A 16,228-nucleotide genomic window follows, 5' to 3' on the forward strand; every position below is an offset into this window, starting at 1 on the left:
GGTGGAGGTGGGTAGGAAGAGAGAGAGGGACAGCAAGGGAGAGGCAACCTTTACCCTCCCCGTCAATACTTAGGAATGGACGAGCTCGAGGTGGGGTGGGGTGTGGGTATCTGTGCGTGAACCCTTGACCTTGGCTGGGCCTGGAAGTAACTGGGGGGACTTTCAGGGGACAGCATGAGGTCCTGCAACACACAGCGGTGGGGGGGGGAGGGTGGTGGTCCCGGACCCCCTCTGATTTTGGCACTGACGTTAAAGTGGTCATTTTTCCACACAGGCTGGTGAGGTCACCCTAGCACATTGCCTTAGTATGTGCTCAATAAACTTGGCGTGTGCTCAGTGGATGGGAGTTGACATGATCTGTGTCCTTGGTGTGTTTTCAGGAGGCCTCTGCAGGGGACTGAGGCCCAGGGAATGGCAAGTCCAGGGTGGGAAGGGTCCTTAGGGGCGGCTTATCCACACCAAGCCCATTTTGAGAATAGGCTTGCCCAAGCCTGAGGTCAGAAGCCAGAGAGGGGAACAGTTCTGGAAGGGAAGTCTGCTTCCCTGCCCCGTCCAAGGACTCTCCAGAGCTTTGGTCCAACTCCTGTGGGTCCGTACCCAATGCTGCTCTGGTCCCTCAAGGCCAACATGTTCAAGGCAAGTCCTTCAGTCTCTCTACCCACCCAGTCCCAGAAATCTAGGAGTTGTATTTGACTCTTCCAGTCCAGCCTATTGCATCACCAAGTCCAAGGCTGAAAACCACGCTCCAGACACCCCCATCTGCCTCTGATCCTGCACCCTGCTGTTTCTCTCCTGAATGTTTGTGCTTGTGTGGTTCCTGGGCCGACTCTTCCCTCTCCTCTGCTCCTGGGTCACCTCCTCTGGTTTGGCCCTGGGTGCTCAAGAAGGTCAAGAAATGGTGGGCATGCAGAGGTCTTGGGGCACTCAGGACTCCTTTCTGTTCTGGGGCCTGGATTGGGTCCTTGTCCCCTGCCTGTACCACACTGGTCAGCTGGGGGCGCTCCTGCCCCACGGAATCCTTGTATCCTGGCTCCAGGTGGATGCGGGGAGCCTCTGGAGCCTCTCTCAGCCTGGGCTGGCCAGGCTGGTCTGGCTGGTCTGGGTGTTGAGGGCGGAGGCCAGGAGTGGGGGCAGGGATGAGGGCACGTGGGACTTTGAGTGCTGGGTTTGTGCCTTATGGCTTGCAGTGGAGGTTCCTGGCTGTCCCTGCAGGCCTGGGGGACCCCATGATATGGTTATAAGGACTTAGGTGAAAGTCTGGCCTTGGCCCTGCCACCCCTCTTGGCCCTTCCCCAGGGGACTCCACCTCCACAGCCACCTGGGGCAGGTCCTCCATTCTTTGGAGGGTGGGCCTTGAGGTCTAATCCCCATTCTGCCACATGGTCAATAACTCACTCTGCTGCGGCCTTACTGTCCTTATAAGTAAGATGGGGACAATAACACCAATGTAATCTAAGGCTGTCGTGAGAACTGGCATTAGGCACCCAGCCCCTGGCTGACCCCCAGTGGTCCGCAGCCGACTGGGGAGGGATGGAGGTATCAGACAAGACCACTGTGAGATCACAGCCCCGTCTCCTGCCAAGATGATGCACCAGAGAGCAAGACTTGTGTCCAGACCATCTTCCAGCCCTCAGGAAGCTAGAGGTCAGGGGGTAGCAAAGACCTACCGCCAAGCCACAGGACAGGGGACATGGGGATGCCATCAGAGACAGAATACAGTGGTCTGGGCTTTGGAGAAGGGGAGCTTCTCTCAGAGGGGAGGGCTCTAGGCTGGGGGGCCCTGTGTGGCCAGGGCAGGGGGTGGCTGGAGAGCAGCAGGGTCAGGTTGCCACGGTGGGTTGGCCTGTTGTGGGGGTCCTTGGCTGCTGGTGATGAGGCCTGCAGTGAATCCCATAGGCAGCAGGCAATGAGAAGTGTCTGGGGTAGGGGGCCGTGGCCCCATGATAGGACCGAGCTTCGGGAAAACTCTGGGCTGCCAGAGCAGGGAGGTTGCTGTGCTCAGCACGGGGCTGGAGCGGAGGGACAGGGCCAGAGCCAGGAGACCAGCTGGGATGGCATGGAGTGGTCCCTGGGCCACAGGTGCCTGGGCCTCCTTGACGTGGCTGGTGCCTAGATGGATGGCGAGGAGGAAAAACTTCTCCCTGTGGACTGCAAGGAATCAGGTTAGATGGCTGGTGAGATGGCCCTTGTCTGGGGAAGCCCTGGCCTATGGGCCTGGCCCTGCATAACCATCCCCTGAGTCCCCCGCCTCTCCCTAGCCTCCCTCCAGAGGCCCCATTTGCTTATCCAGGCTTCTGGGGTGAGCCCTGGACCGGCTGAGGCCTGAGGTGGGGCAAGGGAGTCTAGGCCCTAACGGTGCAGGGTGATATGTGATTGGCTGTGACCTCTCTGGGCCACCCTTGCCCACTGTGGAGCTGTGGCTCTGATTCTCCCACTCCACTCCTACTTCTGGTAGGAAGGGGATGGGCTAAGGAAAGAACTCCCCGGGATCATCTTGCTGCTGTGGGTGCAAGGCATCTGGGAGTGAGAGGGGCTGTGTAGGCCTGATGATTTGGAGGACGTGGGCCTGGCCGAGAGGGGTCATGGGGAGTCTTGGAATGCAGCATGAGGGCCTCAGGCTAGAGCTGAGGGACAGATCGCAGCCAGCTGTAGCAGCCGCCGCCGCTGCGGAGGCTCAAGGCTCTCAAGGCTCGGAGGCGGCTCGGGGGACAGGTGGAGGAGGGTGCTGAGCTCGCCTGTTTATCCGAGGGGCAGGTCCTGGCTTGCCGGGAATGCAGCCTGGGCCCAGGGGAAGGAGGGGGTGCTGACACCAGCCAGCCCCGCTCCTCCCTCCGCAGATGGCACAGGATGGCCTTGAGCTCAGCCTGCTGGGCCTACGGTCCAGGGGCAGAGGCTGGGGGTGCTGGGAGAGGGGCTGTGGCACTTGGGGGATGCTGGCACAAGTTCCAGGGGCTGGGTTTGACCCCCTTCTTTGAGGTGCTGGTACCCTGTCCCCAACCTCAGTGGGGCAGGGGCGGTGCTGCAGCGGGTTTCTGACCCGGGTAGGCACTGGACTGCTCTCAGTTGCCCCCCAACCCCTTCACTGCCAGGAGGGGAGGAGGGCCAGGGTAGGCCCGGGTTCTGAGTGATCCCCCACAGAAGTCTTAGCACGGGGCCCCCAGGAGCCCCGGCTGCAGGAGCTGGTGCTGTTGGCAGAGGGCCTGATGCTCGTACCCGGGGGGAGGTCCTTCCATCTCGTCTCCCAGCCTGGCTGTGTGGGATCTGACCTGCTGCTCTGGGTCCCTGCCAGGCCTGACGCACGCAGGCAAGCCTGATCTGGCAGAGGTCCCTGACTGTCAGATGGGCTGACGTGGCCATGTGCTGGGTGCACGTGGACAGCTGGGGTGGAAGTGGGTCTGTGGGGGAGGGCTGAGGGTAGAGTTGGGGTGAGGGCAGAGGCCGGTGTGGGGTGCCGCTGGGATGTGGAAGAGGGGTTAGGATCAGGGAGGGCCTGGGAAGGCAGGGTTTGGAGAACTGTTGTGGGGTTAGGGCAGGGGCAGGGCTGATGCGGGAACCGTGGGCAGAAGTGTGGACTGATGGTGGGTGCCGATCAGATCGGGGGTTTGGGATGGGCTAGGGTTTGGGCATAGGGAAACACCGAGGTTGGGATTTAGGGGAGAGCTGGGGTATGGTTCTAATGTGGCGGTAGGGTTGGGGTTAGCAAAACGTCAGATCTGGAGATGGGTTCAGGGGTGAGGTGGGGCAGACACAGGTTAGCATGAGGCGCAGTTTGGGGTCAGGTCAGGTTGGGTCAGGGTCACGGTCAGGGTCAGGGTCAGGGTCAGGCTGACATGTTAAGGTTAGGTGCGCCTGGAACCTGTTGAGGGTCTTGGGGATCTGGTTGTCTGCCCTGTGGTGTCCCCGCCCTTTTCGGTGGGGTGCCCTCAGCCATGGCCTTGGCTGGAGACCAGGTGCTCTGGCCCTCATTGTGGCAGGACCCCCTCCAGCCTCTGAGCCCAGGCTGGGGCCGGAAGAAGCAGCATTCTGCAGCTGAGCCCTGAACCTACTCAGGAGCCTGGGTATCAGCTGAAGCAGGGGCCCCATTTCACACGGAACAGAGCCTGGGTTTGGGGCTACACCCTGCCAGTGAATACAGTCCCCCTGCCCCACCGGCTGGCTGCCTGGCCTCCTGCCCGGGCCTCCTCTCTTACCCAGGATGCTTGTCGGGGGACCTTGGCTTCTTTGAGCCACCGCTGGCCGGGGGGGCTTCATAGGGTGAGTTCTAGCCCCTCTCCTGACAACCCTCACTCCCAGGTCCTGGTGGGGAAACCGGGCCTGCTCTCCACTTGGCCTTCACCACAGTGGTACCTGGAAGGCCTGGCTGTCTCACCTTGTCATGATCCCCCACACTTTTCAGGGCCCAACTTGGGGGCCCAGGATTAAGGCTGTGTCCGCAGCATATGCCCCCAACCCAGACTGACCAGGGCCCACGGCCTTCATGGACAGCTTCTCCCCTGTCCTCTGTTACCCTCCCTGAGTCTAGCCTCCTAAAGAGCCAGCCTCCTGAACCTCAGGCCTAGGCTTCCACAGGGGCTGTACTCTGCCACCTGGAATGAGTTGGAGTCTGGGGGCCCTAGCGGTGGGCTGGTGGTCCTGGTCTGGGCCAGGGACCTCCGGGCTTCCCTGGGCACGCCTCCTGTCTCAGCCAGCTGCACCCAGGCATGGCCCTGGTCGGCAGGGTGAGGGGCTGCCTCTGCTGCACCGCAGATCCCTTGGGGTGGGTCTGGCTCAGGAGGCAAGGGGCACCTGGCTGGGTGTGTCTGAGTGTGACTCAGGCTGGATGCCGGGGACTTGAGCTGGTGGCTTTGTTCTCCCACTAGCCGGGTAGGGTGCATGCTGCAGCCCTGAATCACCAGGGTGTGGCCCAGCCGGCCTGGCGGCACCCCAGACACACACACACACACACACACACACACACACACAGCCACATGCGCAGCCAGCGCTGAGGCCAGGACTCGGCAACCTGGGGCACAGTGGTGCTGTGAGCACTTTCCAAGGTGTTCCTCGGTGACCAACGGCTCTGTGACCTCCAATTAGAGCCTTAGAGGAGCTGGAACAGGGTTTGGGCCCCACGGACACAACCAGACCCTGAGGGGGGAGCTGACCCTTCCCCCAGCTGCCCGATAAAGGGCACTTGCAGGCCACTATGTACTCCTCTCCAAAGTGTCAACCCACGGGACCCCGAAAACAACTCTGAGAGGAGGAAACTATCATTCCCACTACAGATGAAGGACCTGGGGCTTAGAGATGCTAGAGAGTGGCCAGCCTGCCTTCAACCTCCTTGCCACGTGTGCGGGTACTGCGGTAGCGGCCTGCCCCCCTGGCCTCTGCTTCAGGGTAGCTCATCACTGGGACCCCCTCAACACTCCTTCTCACTCAGAGTCAGGCAGGGGTCCCATAGGGTTAGGGCGAGGAAGCAGCCCCTCCCAGCCACTGGGCCTGGGTCCCAGGCCTTTCTAGACCTCTGAGGATGGAGACAGACACGGACCTGCTGGAGTCCTGGACCGTCCCCATCTGTCTTCTCTGGGGGGAAGGGGCAGGAGGGCCAGCTCCCTCTTTGGGGAGCCAGGCTTCACTGTTCTCGGGGAAGGACAGGAAGTGTGGTTTCTACATGACCGCCAGCCTTCCCCACAAGTATGTGTATGTACCTGTGTGAATGTGAGGGGGCAGGAGAGCCCAAGGGTCCTGTTTCCAGGCCAGGCTTGGGGCTCAGAGACCACCTGTAGGTTAGTGGATGTTCTCCAACAGACCAGGGGCTGCCTGGGTAGCTGGTTACCGGGTGCCATTGGGTAGGTGAACAGGGTGCAGTTCTAAGAGCTGGCCTCACCCCCCCTCCACCCACAACCCCACCTGGTTCTTTGTCAGAAGCTGTTCGAGGGAGAGGAGAAAGCACCTTATAAGGTAACAAATGCTGTCTGCCAGGTGAGAGGAGAGGTACCTCCCTGCCTCCAGGCCTCCCCGCCCTACCTAGGCAGGACAGTAGCTTAGGCTGGGGTGGTATCCCCGTTCTGGCCCTGCGCCTTACAGTGTCCCCCTGCCCCCACCTCCTTACCTCAGGGGGCACCTGCTACCAGCCCAGACTCAGGTGAGGGCCTCTGGCATGGGGAGGCCTAGCCCGCCCCCCGGGGAGGCAGAAGAGGCAGCTAGAGCTCAGAGAGGCTGCTGTACGACCTTGGCTAAGTGACTGCTCCTTTCTGAGCCTGTTTTCTCTTCCGTGCAGTGAGGGGGTGAGCTAGGGGGGTGAAGTCACATGAGGATCTTAAGCCCTACGGAGGGTCCCTTTACTTATAGACACTTGATAAGACCCGGCCATGCCAGCCACTTTCCCCAAGCCCAGGATCCTCCTTTCTTGCACTGTTTGGCTCCCTAGGCAAAGGCCTACCCTCCCTGTTCCAAGGAAGCTGGGGTTCCCTGGGCAGTTCTGGTCAGTTCTCCAGGTGACGTGGCCTACCTCAGTTTGCCTGTTTGCCAGCAATGGGGCCCAGTGGAGACAGCCCAAAGAAGCAGGCGCTCTCTCTCTCTCCCCATAGACCTGCCTTCCTGCCTGTAATACTTGTCTTAGAAGCTGACCTTCCCCAGAAGCCCCCACCCTGCCCCAGCCCTCGGGTGCAATGTGTTTTGTATCCTTCCATGGAGATGGTCATCCTGTGTGTGCCCCATCTTGGAATTTCGCCCTGGAGATAAAAGCACTGACTCAAAATTTCTACATTTTACAAGCATTGTTGAATTTGACCCTGGTAACAGCCCTCTGCCAGGACACGTGGTGGTGAGTTTATCACAGAGGTTTGACCTAATGGTAGGGACAGGGCCGGGCCTGGAGTCAGTCCATGCTCTAGCCATGGACCCCCTGTGGGCACAGTGAAGGAAGGGAGCGTGTCTTCCTGTTGGTCCTAGAAATTTCAGAGCTGGGAGTGTTCTTGGATGTTATCTAATCCAACCCCTCACCGTGGACCTTGGGCAACTGAGCCCCAGAGCTGGGACTAGAGCCCAGGGCTTCTGACCCCCAGTCCTGCCTGTTTCCTGGGGGAGACTCTTTGTCCGTCTAGCCCTGGGCCTTGCGGGGTGCTAGGTTCTTCTTGGTGAGTATACTGAGATGGCCCTGCTGGGAGAGGACAGGGTGGGGGCCAGGTACCAAGCCTGGCTTGAGGGAGGAGCCCTGCGCCCATCTCCTCCTTTCCTCCCTCCGTTCTGGTGTAGGAGCTTCCCAGCACAGTGATTGCACAGAGGTTTTCAGGGAGCTGACGAAGCAACTTCTGTGTGAAGGAAACCAGGCCAAACACGTAAGAATGGTTGAGTTGTCCTCTCCCATTCCCAGCCTCCCCTGTGTGGAGCAGTCCTTAGAGTCCTGCCCCAACCCCCTGCCATGGTGCAGAAAGGACCCCTCCTGAAACCCCCAGGGTGGTACCTGTTCCTGAAGGCCCTGGGGGACAGGGAACCCCACAGTGTCTTGTCAGTTTGGAATTTGGAAGTTCTCACGGGAAGTTCTGCCTGTTGTCTGACTCGAGTCTCTCCTGCTGTGTGTTGAACCCCCTCTCTTCTTGCCATGTCCACTGGAGGATGCAGACTGCCCAGTGCTCAGGCCACCTTAATTTGGAGGTCAGGATTGCAAGTACCCGCATTCCCGCTTCCACTTGCAGGGTCTGGGGAAGCCTGAGGCTCCATTCTGAATTCCCACGGGGAATGCCTTTCGCCACGCCCCTTCCCCAGCCTGCTGGCCCTGTCCTGGCTTCCCACACCTTGCACACACGCCCCTCTCCAGGAAGTGCTGTCTCCTGCCCCAGATTTTTCTTTGACTCTGCACCTGAGCTGGTTTCCAGCATCTTCTCTGTGTTCTGAACTAGCCTGTATTCCCAGTGTCTTGGGCAGTTGCTGATGCTGGTTGGTGCTCAATAAATGTTTGTAACGGGCTTATTAAGGGCAGCTGAAACTGTGGTCAGTGGACTCTCCCAGACTTTCCAAATGGGAAGCTCCGGGGTAGGCCCTGTAGGTTCTGCCCACAGGGACCTTTGGTTCAGAGTGCTCTAATGGGGGCATCTGAACATGTGTGAACTTGGGCTAGCTTTCTCTCCTGGCCTGTAGGCTGGTGCTAGGCCCTAGCACCTCCCCATCACTGATTTTTCTGGGCCTGGACCTTGATCCATGAGGAAATTCTAGAAGCCAGGAGGGCCAGGGCATGGAAGGCAGAGGGTATAGCCCCTCCTAGTTCCCCTGGCTCGGAGTGGGGTTGAGAGCAGGGTCGCAGTCTGTGAACAGCTGTTAGTTCATGCATTTAGTGAGCACTTCCTGTGTACAAAGCACCGTGACCCCAGGAGAGGAAAGCACATTGTGAAGCAAACACCCCCAGGGCCACCCTGAATCCCAGATGGGCATCACTAACATGGTTTTCGAAATGGCCTCTTCCAACCAGCTCAGAAACCCAGGGCTTAGAGAGACTCATGCATTGCCCTGGGCCACATGGCATCCACTGTGGCTGGGACTAGAGTCCATGTTCCTTCCCCAGCACCTGTTGCCCACAGTGCTGCCTGAGTAGTGGGCACCATGGCAGGGAAGGGGGCTCCGGCTGAGGGACAGACAGGCTGTGCAGTGTTCTGACACACTGTGGCCCCTGGCGGTGGCCCAGACACGAAATCCATGGAAGCCCAGGCTCAGGCTTACTGACAGACCCAAGGAGAGAGAGAGAGAGAGAGAGAGAGAGAGAGAGAGAGAGAGAGAAGAGAGAGAGAGAGATTGAGAGGTATGGGCCATGCAGACTGTTCCGAGCAGATTTGCTAAATGTGAGTACTTAGAAAGCAGAAAGAACAGTGGTTGCTGTATAAGCATTTTGCTGTTGACACATTGAGGGGTCTTAGAGTGTCCAGGTAAGGACTGGGCAGACATTCCAGGTGGAGAAGGTGGCTGGCGTGGCCTCATCTTATTGTCTATAAGTGAAGGGATGCTCCACAGGGCTTAAGATCCTTATGTGAATTCACAGCCCCAAGCCCACCCCCTCAGAGCATGGAAGAGGAAACAGGCTCAGAAAGGAGCCGTTACTTAGCCAAGGTCACACAGCAGCCTGTCAGAACCCTGGCTGTCTCTTCTGCCTCCCAGGGGGCAGGCTAGGCAGGCGTTGGAGTGGGCATCGAGGGTAGCATGACAGGTGGGCTTTGGCAGATGTCCGAGCCGCTCAGAGTCAGAGAGAGAAGGAGTCTCCAGCTCTGTCCTCTTCGTAGATAAGGGGAGTCTGGAAATTGGAGGTCACTTCTGGAGTCTGGCTGTGTGCAGAGTGTGTGGCTAGTGTGATCTCAGGGGTATTATTGGCTGTTGGGGGGGTGGCTCAGCCTGGCAGAGTCAAAGAGGGTAGAGGGCAAGACCTCCACAAGGCTCTGGCTTTGTCACTTTGAAGTGTTTGGTGAGTGATCGGTGGGGGTGGTGGGACCGGGACCATGGGAGGCGCCCCTGAGCTGCCCGCCCCGCGGCCCGCCCCGCCCCCCCGCCCCCAGTGGAGGCCCCCTTGTCACGTGGCTCCGGGACCTGCAGTAGCCCGCGGCGGCCGGCAGGAGGCGGTGCCCGACAGGCTTTGGGAAGCTCCTCCTTCCCCGCCCCCGGCGGGGCGCCCCGGAATGCGGCGGGGCTCAGATGTGGCGGCGCCGCCCGCGTCCCGTCCCGTCCGGTCCGGGCGGCCCGGAGCGGCCTCCCTGCCCGGGCACGCCGGCCCGCGGGCGGGCGGACACCAGGTGTCGGCGCTGCGGGAACAGAGGCTTCCGAGCCCCGCCCCGGGACCTGGCGCCACACCCGGCCCAGCCCCCGTCCGGGCGCCGAGGGGGGTGGGCACTGGCGCTGGGGCGGCTGCCAGGGCCACGGGCCCCGAGGTACTGAGTTTCAGGGTCCGGGGGACCCTCGTCGGACAGCGGCCTGACACACACACCTGCCCCGTTGGTGGGTGGCTCCGGGCCACCTAGGTCCCCGGTACCCTTTCGGCGGCCTTCTACCTGTCCTGCTGGAGGCAGCGGGAGCTGCGCTAGAGTCCTGGGCCTCGTTTTCCTGATCTGTTAAAAGAGAGCGAGGGCACTATCTTGCAGGACTGTTGTGGGCAATGATCCCAGACGTTCATGGACGGTGGTCCAGGACAGTGCCAAAGGGTGGTGGTCCCTCCTCACCTCCCCCAGCAGACTGGCAGTTTGGCCAGGCGGCTCCCCAGAATAGAGCCCTATGGTCCTCCCCATAGGGACACGGTACTCCCACCCTGTCCCATAACTGTGGTCCTCAGATTGGGTGTGGATGGTAGGGGTTGGGGGGGGGGGGCGCAAAGTAGCTGAAAAGAGAAATGCCAGCTTTGGCCTGTTTTGGTTATAGCCTGGGTCTGGCTTCTCCTGTCTGGTGTCACTGAGTGGAAGCCAGACACATGGAGCCCGGAAGGGACTGGACATTGGCTCAGTCCCTCAAGTCCTGCTGACTCTGCCCTTGGCCTGCAGGGCTGAAACAGAGGAGTGGGAAGGCACATTCCTGGCTTAGAGGGAGAGGCTCAGACCATGGAGGGCAGGCTCTGGCAGCGTTGGGTGGGGGTAGGGGTCAGGGAGAATACAAACCCCATTTCCATTTGACAGATGGGTATACTGAGGCTCTTTTCCCCTTTCCTTATCGCCACACTTTTTTTTTTTTTTTTTTTTTTGGTTGGCTTAAAATTGCACAGCCATAGTAGTGGAGAGGGTGTGGATCTCAAGAGTATCTTCAGGGTCTCCTTTCCCAAACTCAGGTCTGTCTGTGGTCACACCAGTGACCTGCTCATTCTGGCCATAGTCCAGGCCACAGAAGTTCCAGAAGGGACCCTGTCCGGGCAATGTTAATGCTGTCAGCTCTAAGGCTGGGCCCTGGGAAGAAGCCTCCTGCAGCCTGTTCCTTCTCCCAGCACAATACCCACTGATTTTGGTGTGTGTGTCCCCCATGTACCTTTCTACCCCACCAGCTGGACTGGTCCAGCACACAGAGCAAAGCTCAGAGTGAGAGATCCGCTGGAGCCCTGGCTGTCTCCAGAGGGTGTGGGGAGGGATCAGGAGGCCCAGCTCCCTGCCTAAAGTTCACCTCCGTTGTGCGATTCTAGCAAGGCCCCTGTTCTCTCTGGGCCTCCGTTTATCTATATGTAAAATGGGGCAGTAGGCTGTATTTACGTGCTGGGATATCACTCCTGGGATGCCTGTGCTACTCTCTATGCCCCCACATCTGAGGTGGCCCTGAGCTGTTTTGGAGGGACCCGGCAGGGGAAGGGCCTAAGTGCGTTGCACTGCTTACCTTTGGGCCAGTTTAGTTTCCAGAGGACAAAAGAATGTGGCTCTCACTGTCCACTAAATATGGTGGCAGTTCCTGCTGGGTGCTCCCTGACCATCTGGGGGTGAGAATGGGCAAGGGGAAGGATCCTAGATCATTCTTTTGGGGCCTGATGGGCTGGGGGCTTGGGGACTGAATGGGACACTCTTAAGGGGCAGCCTGCCATGTGGCTGTCCCTGATCCCTTGGAAAGTTCTTCAAATTAGCTTGTCAGCCCAGGTTGTTCCCTGCTTGGGACCCAGGACGAGGAGCTCCTCTTCCTCTGGGCCCAGGCACTGGGGTGGCCATGGAGGGGTGGCCTGGTGGGACACAGTTTTGTGAGGGGATTTGGGTCCTAGGGAGAGGAGGTCACAGGGGTATCGGCTGGCTTCCTTTTTTCAGGAGGCCGTGGGGGCAGCTTGTGTGGGGGGCAGGGCACTATGGGCCCATGGGCCTCCCACCTCCCACCTGCCTGAGGCATGGTCTCAGAAGCCTCCTGCTTGTGGAAATGACGGAGTTGGGGAGGGGGCTGTTAGGCAGGCTGCAGAGTCCCCAGGAGGACCCTCAAGTTTTCCAGTCTCGGGGAAGGCCCCCTAAAGCACCCCCAACTTGCTGTGGGCAGGGCAAAGCCTATGGTGGCTTGGAGGACGAGTAGGTCCCGGAGTCTTCCATTTTGTACCCGTGTCTATGGCCAGGAGGAGGAGGGAAGGCAGCAGGAATGCAGGAATCCTGGCCAGGCCCTGTCCCAACAGGCCGGGGTGGGAGGGCCGGGCTCCGAGTGGGCCCATGTGCCCTTCAACTCGGCTGGTAGCTAAGCAGCCCGTGCAAACAGCGGAGGCACACAGAGCAGCCCCTGTGTGCATGCGCATGTGTGTGCCTGTGCCGGGGGCCTCCAGGCTCAGGGACCCATGGCCTCAAACTGCGGATGGGAGCCCTTCTTGTCGCTTTACAGTTGCAGTCACACGCAGGCCCAAGGCAGGGGTTCTGCCTGCTGACACCCGCTGAGCGCTTACCATGCACCAGCCCCATCCATTCATTAGCTCCTTTGATCCTTACAACCCACAGGTACCCCCTCTTACCTGTCTGTAAGACAGGGAAACTGAGGCTCTGAAAGGTAACACACATGCAAGGCCACAGAGCAACTGAGTGGTAAAGGCAAAGCCAGGGTTCAGACTGCGGTCTCTCTGACTCCGGAGTGTAGTTCCCCCCCAGATGTGTGTGGACGCGTGTGCACAGGAGCATCAGCGTGTGTGGAGATGTGCGCTTGGATGGCGGCCCCGTACTGGCCTGCGTCTAAGGATGCTTGCTTAGGTGTAGACACCCGTGTCCATCCGTGGAGGCGTGCCCACGATGCCCGTGCATGAGCATGTGACACATATTCCATGCTCGCGTGCACAAGCACATGTGTGTGCAGGGTGCACCTGCATCCCTGTGTGCACACTTGTGCATGGTGAGTGTGTGTGTGCACATCCACACCTAGCCATGTGCCTGCGCAGACGTGCTCCTCTCCAGCTCACCCACCTTCCGTCCCCTTCTTGGGCTCCTGCCTTGGCACAGGTGTCAGTGCCCCAGCAGGACATCTGATGGCCTTGTGGGTAGCCCCGGGACTTGGGAGGATTTGAAAGAAGGTAATTTTGGGGACAGATAGGATGGGCAGGCACAGAGTTGGATAAGAGGAGGGTGCATAGAATGAGAGGGGTTAAGGCTGGGGCTGGGGCTGGCCTCGGTTTTCTTCAGCCCTTGAGCAGGGGACTGGCCCAGGGAATCCTGATCCTGCCTCCCTTCTTCTACCCGCCTCTCTCAAGACTCCCCAGGGAGACTGCAGGAGAGTCCTGGGGCCCTGGGGGACTTGGCTGTGTCCTGTCCCCCTTTCTGTTTGTGCTAGGTAATCCTCCCTCAGCCTCGGAGGGGATGGAGAGGTGAGAGGACCCAAGAAGGGATCCTTTGGGTATGGGAGAGAAGGGCTGAAGCCAAATTGTAGCCCAAATTGTAGGCACAGTTGCTCTCCCACTCCTGTGGGGCAAGGAGATGCAGGCGGAGCCGCGGTCAGCAGGGGGCGCTCGGGACCTGTGGATGGCGGGGAGAGGCGTTGCAGGCAGGCAGCGGGACCAGGATGGGCAGGGCAGGGCAGGGCAGGGCAGGGCAGGGCTGAACCACGGTAGAGACCCACCTGCAGGTGGGGTGGGGGTAGGAGTGGAAGCACAGACTTCCCACCACTTGGGGCAGACTCCCAGAGGAACAGATATACGCCCCTACCCCGGGGGGACAGACTTAATTCCTCCACCAACAGATTCTCAGACCTTCAGAGGGACAGGTACAGGGACAGCCCCCTCCCCCTCTGGAGCATTCTGGGCTGGTGTTAGAGGGCCCTGGGTGAACAGGGTGGAGCTGGGAGTGACCTGGCAAGGGTGCTGGGCCTTTGTGACAGTGTGACAGCTTTGAGACAGCAACGGCCCTGGAGTCAGGCAGGCCTAGGTCAGATTCTAGCTCTGTCCCAGGGTGACCACAGGTCACTCAACCTCTCCTGAAATGGGGGTGATGTGTGCTCAGTGCCCCACACAGGCCTCGACCCACAATGTGGCCATGGGGGTCATGACAAGTTGCCTGAGCACGCTGTCCCGGGGATGTCCTCACTTTCCTTCAACAAATATTTAATGAGCACCTGCTAAGTGCCAGGCCCTTTAGTGAAACACTGAGGGTCCAGTGATAAGCAAATCACATAGCACCTGCCTCTGGGAGCTAACATTCTGATGGGAAGGGGTGTCCTAGGGCTTGTTGAACTGAAAACTAACCCCCTCGTTTTGATGCTTTAAAACGGAAATTGTGGATTAAAAGAAAGACTGGCAGAGAGGGCCCTTTTATTTCTTGTCAAGTGCAGGGCTGGGAAAATTCCAGATCGTACTGTTCTGCTCTGGCCCTCTACCTCTTGGCACAGAGACAGATCCAGCCACTCCCCACTGCAGATCCTCACGTCACTCAGTCCAAGCTGGAGTCCTGCTTCTGGCCAGTCTCCTCCCACGCTCCCCTCTCCCTCCGCTGCAGCCACGCTGGCCTCCTTTGCAGGTCCTCAAACATGCTAGGCGGGGTCCTGCCCCAGGGCTGTTGCCCTTGGCCAGTCCCCTCTGCTGGAATACTCTTCCAGGGCGTCCACGTGGCTTGCTTCTTCCCCTCCTGGGTTTTGACGAAATGTCCTCTTCTCAGCGAGGCTTTCCCTGCCCTCCCTATTAAGCCATCCTACCTCCAACACTCCCCGTGCTCCTTTCTCCTGTATGTTTCCCCGCAGCGGTTCTTACTGCCATCTGGCCAACGATCTCTTTTACAATACATTTCTTTCTTATCTGCCTCCCCCCGCAAGAATGCAAAGTCCGCATGAGAGCAGACTTTGGGCAGATTTGTTCTCGCTGTATCATCAGAGCCTAACACGTGCCTGGCGCGTCGCAGGCATCAATAAATATTTGTCAATGGAATGCTCAGTGCTGGTTCTGAGGCATGCGTTCCTCAGTGCTGGGAGCACCGTTCCTTGGAGGGAGGTGCCCAGCTTTGCAGCTGCAGCTGGGCCACCACTGGCACAAACCTGTTAGGGGCTGGAGGACTGGGGGATGGGGAGGAGAAGGCGGGAGCATTCTGGTTCTTTCTTGCTCTTTTGGGGACAGAAGTTGAGTGGCCATGGTAACCTCCCCCAAACTCACATGCCTTAGTTGGGACATAGTTGAGAGGCGGGTTTCTTCCTTTGAAAGAAATCAAAGATGTAAAAAATCTAGCGATCAAAGTAGGGTGGTAGGTGATCCTTCCACCCTCCCTCCCTTTTTCTTCCCTCCCCCAACCTCCTTCTTTATTCCTTCCCCTCTTTCTTTCTTTCTTCTTTCTTTCTTTCTTTCTTTCTTTCTCTTTCTTTTTTCCTTCCCTTTCCTTCTCTCTCCCTCCTTTTTCTTTCCTTGTTTCTTTTCTTTCTTTCTTTCCTTTCCTTCTCTCTCCCTCCTTTTCTTTCCTTGTTTCTTTTCTTCCTTCCTTCCTTCCTTTTTTCCTTTCCTTTAGTTTCCTTTCGTTTCCTTTCGTTTCCTTTCCTTTCCTTTCCTTTCCTTCTCTCTCCCTCCTTTTCTTTCCTTGTTTCTTTTCTTTTCTTCTTCCTTCCTTCCTTCCTTTCCTTTTTCTCCTTTCTCATTCCCTCCTTCCCCCCCCCCCCCATCTCTGACAACCACCATTCTGTTCTCTGCTTCTATGATTTTGTTTGTTTGGATTCCACATATAAGTGAGATCATACAGTATTTGTCTTTCTGTTTGACATTTCACTTAGCACAATGCTCTCAAGGTCCATCCATGTTCACCAACGTCAGGATTTCCTTCTTTTTATGGCCAAATAGTATTCCATTGTATATGTACAGTATAGCACAATTTCTTTAGCCATCCATCCATAGATGGACACTTAGGTTATTTCCATATCTTGGCTACTGTGAATAATGCTGCGGTGAAAATGAGGGTCCAGATATCTCTTTGAGGTAGTGATTTCATTTCCTTTGCATGTATTCCCAGAAGTGGAATTGCCAGGTCATATGAAAGTTCTAGTCTTGATTTTTGGAGGAACCTCCATACTTTCCATAGTGGCTGCACCAATTTATATTCCCACCAACAGTTCACGAGGGTTCCCTTTCTTCACACCCTCGCCAAAACTTGTCATTTCTTGTATTTTTCATACTAGACATTCTGACAGGTGTGAGGTGATACCTCACTGTGGTTTTGATTTAAACTTCCCTGATGATCAGTGATGTTGGGCACCTTTTCATGTTCCTGTTGACCATCTCTGCCCATTTTAAAAATTGGCTGTGTGTGTGTGTGTTTTGCTACTGACTTGTATGAATTCTTTATATATTTTGGATTAGCCCCTTATCAGATACGTGATTTGCAAACATCTT

Source organism: Panthera onca, chromosome B4 (genome assembly GCF_046562875.1).
Source record: "Panthera onca isolate mPanOnc1 chromosome B4, mPanOnc1 haplotype 2, whole genome shotgun sequence".
NCBI lineage: Eukaryota > Metazoa > Chordata > Mammalia > Carnivora > Felidae > Panthera > Panthera onca.